We start from the raw sequence: 7,249 nt of genomic DNA, 5'->3' as shown, positions 1-7,249 counted from the left end.
TGTAGGCATTTAGGAACAACGGTGAAAGAAAGATAACAGCGCCCGCACTATCGATAGTATCGTGATGGAAAAATCTATAATTCTAAAATGAGCTTTTAGAGGCAAAAGAAGGGTCCCAATTGTAAAATATAACCATTAAATGGATTATTCGTTGAAAGAACATTCAAAGTAGCCACAAAAACAATTAGAATGCTCGCACGGAGTTACGCGGAGGTATAAAAGAATACACCCTTTATTACATTTTATGTTGTACGGTTTTACCCAATTCCCGAACCGTGTTAGAGTGAACCCGTGCTATAAAAGCACAGTGCTATATGGGGATGTTCCCAATTCTCAAACCGTGTTAGAGTGAATCCATGCTATAGAAGTGCCGTGTTATACGGGAGTTACCTGTACTGAATTTTCAAGAAATGTCCAACGTGCCAGTCTATCTAGGGGAAACCATAAAATCAAATATTTCTGTATGGTAAAACCGGCATGCTGATTTAAGTGAGGTATTACATCTGTCTTCAGAGGGCATGTGGGAAAAAAAAGGAACTAGTTACATCACATGGCATCTCAAATATGTCAGTTTTTATTAAGCTGCAATTTGAAAAAATTGTAGACCTATAAATTCCCACTATTGTCCATCTGTCCGTCTTTCCTTAATCTCAAAAATGGAGTTAGACAGATGAAAGACGAGAGCAGATAAGAAAACCTTAAGTGCAGGAGGCCCCGATTAACTATATATGAATTTCTGATGTAAATCATTAATTATGTTATTTCAATTCAAAAATTTTTCCTTGTTAAGGTGTTAGTTAGATGACCGGCACAACTCTATTGTTAAAGGGATGATGTACAGGGACAAGTCACTACTAATTTCAGGCGGAGAGCACTTATTTTAAATTAAATACATTAAAAATATGATTAAAAATTGCAGCCCAGCATTGTGAATAATGTCATAATAAATAACTGCTCATTCCAAAACTATGAAACTGTCAGTATTACATTAAAAACTATGATTATATGTTTAATTTCTGCATTTTGTCTTCCTTCTAACAATGTAAAATACTGGAATGACAAAAGTGCTTTTTTTAATGTTTATTTTATTGTAATTTGATTCAAAAAATGCAAAAATAAACATATCAAATTTCAGAAACTTGCTGTAAATTATCTCAACTTACACCAGTTAATACTCACTTTGTGCAAAATTTGAGAGGAAGGTGTCATCTTTCAAAGTCAGAGTAGACTGTCAGTGCAACTCACACTGTGACTAACTTCTACAACTACTACTACTACTACTGTCAATAAGTCGTTAAATTATTTTATTGTCACGTAAACGAAAATGCTTCCTTGTTATAAATCAGTCAAATTACAATTTTGTTAGATCTGATAATTTTAGTTTTTAGTCACAGTTTAACTGGCATGCCAGTCAATCCACAAAAATACTTAATGTAACTAGGGTATGTAACTTAACCCTAGTTACAATAAGTATTGTTCTTCTATAGCACTCACCAAATAAACCATCACCAGTTCATAATTAAACAGAAAAATTCTTGCTACAAACGTTTTCATCTATATGTAATAGACATCCTCAGGTATTGACGATATCAAACTAACGGCTAGTAGAATAGAATGTTTTTAAAAGTTCCATTTAACTACGTAATTTGAATATGTTGTGTTAAAATTGAAAATATGTAAAATATTTGAAACAAATCTGAATAAATAATCAATTGATTTCACATAGATCATGACATAAATATCCTCCACAATTTAAAATATCTTTGATGTGCGTTTCAATAATTGGGATCTAGTTCAAAAATGGCGTGCCATGCTGTGGAAAACATGTCCATTTCCTTGAAGTTCAATTGTAGTTCAACTGAACTACAAAATGCTAAATTGCTACACAGAGTATTGGATAAGGCACAACTCAAGTACCTCAAATTGCTGGAGATTTATCGAGCAATTAAAAAAGGGGTCAGTATTAATTTCAAGGAAGCGGACATGCTTTCCACAGCATGGCACCATTTTTAAACTAGATCCCATTGATTGAAACGTGCGTTATATTTATTATACCTAGACATATTTGTTTGTGTACAGAACTTTTACATAACTTTAATCTAATGAACATTAGTGTATATGGTTTAGTTTAGACTATATTGTATACATATATATATATTTACAAATTGTAAAGGTGATATATTATATCTAAATTATTCAATTTGTGAAGAAGACCTGTAGTTATTCTAATATTACCACTTTTAGCTATGATTGAATGGCCTACACTGTATATATATCTTGTATATTATATTACTATATATAGTTAATTTGTACATAAGCATTTGTACATAAGCATATTATTCAGTATCAAACACACTGATCATACTACTGCAAAACCTGAAGTTTGAATAACATGTGTTGCAACACCAATACTCTCCGAGGTGGGACCAGGTGGAGATACTCAAACAGTGTGATAGCAGAAACATCTTGTATATATGGAAGGCGCTGTTTACCAGCATGCTAAGTCCATGCAACACCCCCACGCTGGTTGTGCCTTCCTTGTGGGTCAACTTATACAACAGATTAAAACAACGTCGCTAGCTCCGCATTCTCATGCGTCGTATTGCTCATGTGTCGTATTGCTCATGCACATTGGCACCGAGCGCGCATCTTTTAAATTCTCCATTTTAGTTCTATTTCGATTTTATTCCAATGCTGGTTTGCCGTTGCTGTAATTTGAATTTGAAGGATATTAACTGTTCTTTTAACCTGAAGAAGACAAAAATAGTTTCGTTGAAAGCGCTTGTTGTTTGTAGCGATAGATGTTGGTTATTAACGCCTAGACGATAATTTTCTCAACTTGCTTATTGAATAACATGTGTTTAACATTTATGAAGAACATGTGTGAGGAGCATCACTGATGAATTTCAACTAGTAGATACATACTATTCTTTTCTTCATCTGACCGTGGAGAGTGGATTCTGGTGGAAATAAACTGTGCAAAGACTTATGTTGTCTGCTGGTGGTCATACATGCAGTGATAGACTGAAAAGATATTCAGAGAATTTGTGCCTCTACAAATCTTCACTTTATTGTTGCACTTGGGATCAATTTTTGCCCAAGAAACTTTCAAGGTAACAATTATGCATACTATTATTTTCTTCATCCAACTATAAAGAATAGACTGTAATAGAAATCAACTGTGCGAAGACATATTATCTACTATTAATCATACATGCAGTGATGGACTGAACAAACATTCAGAAAATAAGTGCTTCTACAAACCTTCACTTTATTGTTACATTTGGGATCCATTTTTCTCCATAAACTTTCAGTGTAACAATTATTGCAAACTATTATTTTGTTCATCCAATTGTGACAAATAGACTCTAATAGAAAATACACTGTGCAAATACAAATTTTCTACTGCTAATCATATATGCAGCGACAGACTGAACAAATATTCAGTAAATTTGTGCCTCTACAAATCTTCACTTTATCATTACACTTAAGATTCAATTTTGTGCATGAACTTTCAGTGTAACAATTGTGAGTTTATTTTCATATAAACTCAATTACATTTAATAATAATTATTTTTGTTAACTAGTTATTAGTATAACTTTGTTCATTTTGTTGTCNCCTGAATCTGACTCCGATTAAAAAACAATAAAAAGAGACCTGCTGCTTTTTATTTTCTCCGTTGTGTGTTGCTTCGCATTGAATTTTTGTCGATGTTAAGCCTAACGTAAATTTTTTAAAATAATAATCGTGGCTATTGTATCTTTAAAAATTATTTCTTTATTTTGTACAAGCAAAATAAATATATTGAAAAATATAAAAACAAAAAAATTATATTTTGGAAGTGAATCTAGTATCAGAAATGTTCAATTCAGCCTGACACAGTCTGGATGAAACGCTTTCGGTTAACTGACATTTCGGTTGATCGGCTTTCGGATAAATGATGCTCTACTGTAATATGATATCAATTATTAAGCACATATCTATTTTTCTCAAAATAAAACTTTTGTTAAATGAAAGTGTTATAAGTATTACATTAGCAATTTAATTTCTCAAAATGTGATAATTTTTAATAGTACAGAATCTATTACATATAGATGAAAATGTTTGTAGCAAGAATTTTTCTGTTTGGTTATGAGCTGGTGATGGTTTATTATTGTTCTTCAACGTCAACACTCAATAATAGCATAAATCCCATGTATTAACAAGAACATAACCCTTTTTTCAAGGTACCACTGCAAAACACCATAATGTAAATTTCACTAACTCAAAAGTAGCCATTGAATAGTTGATATGTTTTTAATTAAAATTTAGCTACAAATAGAAAGTCACAATTAGCAAAGAATGTCCAAGCATTGCCCAGGAACTCAGAGAGGTGGTTGAGTTGTTCTTTTATATGAGTACTGTTTGTTTCCCACAGTGTGGCAGAAAGTAACTATGCAAAGTTTGGCACAAATCAATCAATGGATTTGGCAATTTGTGAGGGATGAAATCAAGGGAAAGGAGTGTTGGTCAAGTTTTAAAGTAGTGTATACTTTTGCAGGTTTGCAGAGACTAACTATGCAAAATTTATCTTAATTGCTCAAAAGGTTTGAAAGTTTGGGATAGAGAGAAAAAATTTCAGAGGAGGAATGAACTTTCCAACAGTGAAAGAATTTTCAAAATTACTTCAATAGATTCCGAGATTATCTCTAGCAAAACATTAAGTCTATGTCATCGAACTATCTTTATTTGCTCACTGCCCATTATTGTATATACCATTAATCATTCTTCTGCATCATATATCTATAAAAATATTATTATTATTTTCTATTCACCACACTTTAAGTCATACCTTTTTTTTAAAACTTTACTGTACTTGTTGTTGTTCTACTCTCAAGCTAATTATCATATCAGTTGGATTGTATCAGTCATCTCATCATCTGTTATTACCATTTTCTCTATTGTCATACTGTTTGTACATTATCTCTCTGTAATTATGTATGTATTTACCTGTTTAGTGATGTATCTCTGTACTTAATCTAATTATGCCCTGGCAGTATCATGAATAAATAAAGATAAGATAAGACAAAACAAACAACCTTTTCCACTTTATATATTAGAATAGAGTGATATGTAGTTAAAATGTATATGAATTTACATATATAATACATTTACAAAAATTATGCTGTTAGACTAGCATCATTGTTTTGCCATTGTATACTAAACAGATTCATTAACTGAGTAGAATTCTACTACAGTTGGCAACATGCTTCTGCCAATGAAAAATTTAACTTGCATTTTCACATAATCTCATTTCTCTCACTTTACTGTTAACACAAGAGTCTGTAAAACTTGTCATTTTTGGTAATTCATCACCTTCTCAGACCATATTAAGTTTGCAGGACTCTAATCAATAATTTTGGAAAAATAAAATAAAATTATTAGATAAAAGTGATTTATTTCACAATGTTTTGGCAACAAGTAAAGATGGCTTCGTGATAACTTATCCTTTTCTAGTATGATTAATGTCAATTCAAGCTGTGCATTTAATTCATACCTATGCAAGTTGATTGAAATAATACCAGTACAATTTAGGGTAAATGGTTATCACTATGTTTTTACTTTTTTATATTAGAATGTCTCAATGAAAGTGTTATAGTTGGAGGAAAAGAAATAAGGAAAATGCTTTAGAAAAAATATATGGTGGTGTAATAAAGTTTAATGAAATATGTTGTATTTCCAAGATACTAAAGCCAACATTTAGACAAGATTTTAAAATCCAATACTTTGCAGAGAAGCAGGAGACCAATAACTAATCTCTGAAATGGAATCCAAGCTAATCAAATATAGCCTAGAATTAAAATCTTGCTTCTATGGTTTAACTATTAGAGATTTACATCATTTTGAGTTTCGGTTAGCAGAAAGATACCAACTGAATCATCATTTCAAGGTACTACCAGTTACAAGTAACTGAGTTAGAAATGGTTTTTCACATTTATGAGACATCACCAGTATCCTTGAAGCACCAGAATATATTAATACATCAATAGTTTGTCTCACTAACTTTTAATATATATATATATATATANAAAAAAAAAAAAAAAAAAAAAAAAAAAAAAAAAAAAAAAAAAAAAAAAAAAAAAAAAAAAAAAAAAAAAAAAAAAAAAAAAAAAAAAAAAAAAAAAAAAAAAAAAAAAAAAAAAAAAAAAAAAAAAAAAAAAAAAAAAAAAAAAAAAAAAAAAAAAAAAAAAAAAAAAAAAAAAAAAAAAAAAAAAAAAAAAAAAAAAAAAAAAAAAAAAAAAAAAAAAAAAAAAAAAAAAAAAAAAAAAAAAAAAAAAAAAAAAAAAAAAAAAAAAAAAAAAAAAAAAAAAAAAAAAAAAAAAAAAAAAAAAAAAAAAAAAAAAAAAAAAAAAAAAAAAAAAAAAAAAAAAAAAAAAAAAAAAAAAAAAAAAAAAAAAAAAAAAAAAAAAAAAAAAAAAAAAAAAAAAAAAAAAAAAAAAAAAAAAAAAAAAAAAAAAAAAAAAAAAAAAAAAAAAAAAAAAAAAAAAAAAAAAAAAAAAAAAAAAAAAAAAAAAAAAAAAAAAAAAAAAAAAAAAAAAAAAAAAAAAAAAAAAAAAAAAAAAAAAAAAAAAAAAAAAAAAAAAAAAAAAAAAAAAAAAAAAAAAAAAAAAAAAAAAAAAAAAAAAAAAAAAAAAAAAAAAAAAAAAAAAAAAAAAAAAAAAAAAAAAAAAAAAAAAAAAAAAAAAAAAAAAAAAAAAAAAAAAAAAAAAAAAAAAAAAAAAAAAAAAAAAAAAAAAAAAAAAAAAAAAAAAAAAAAAAAAAAAAAAAAAAAAAAAAAAAAAAAAAAAAAAAAAAAAAAAAAAAAAAAAAAAAAAAAAAAAAAAAAAAAAAAAAAAAAAAAAAAAAAAAAAAAAAAAAAAAAAAAAAAAAAAAAAAAAAAAAAAAAAAAAAAAAAAAAAAAAAAAAAAAAAAAAAAAAAAAAAAAAAAAAAAAAAAAAAAAAAAAAAAAAAAAAAAAAAAAAAAAAAAAAAAAAAAAAAAAAAAAAAAAAAAAAAAAAAAAAAAAAAAAAAAAAAAAAAAAAAAAAAAAAAAAAAAAAAAAAAAAAAAAAAAAAAAAAAAAAAAAAAAAAAAAAAAAAAAAAAAAAAAAAAAAAAAAAAAAAAAAAAAAAAAAAAAAAAAAAAAAAAAAAAAAAAAAAAAAAAAAAAAAAAAAAAAAAAAAAAAAAAAAAAAAAAAAAAAAAAAAAAAAAAAAAAAAAAAAAAAAAAAA

This window comes from Centruroides sculpturatus, unplaced genomic scaffold (assembly GCF_000671375.1).
Source record: "Centruroides sculpturatus isolate CEXI.00-Female unplaced genomic scaffold, Cexi_2.0 scaffold1143, whole genome shotgun sequence".
In the NCBI taxonomy this organism is placed as follows: domain Eukaryota; kingdom Metazoa; phylum Arthropoda; class Arachnida; order Scorpiones; family Buthidae; genus Centruroides; species Centruroides sculpturatus.
This window is presented reverse-complemented; position numbering follows the sequence as displayed.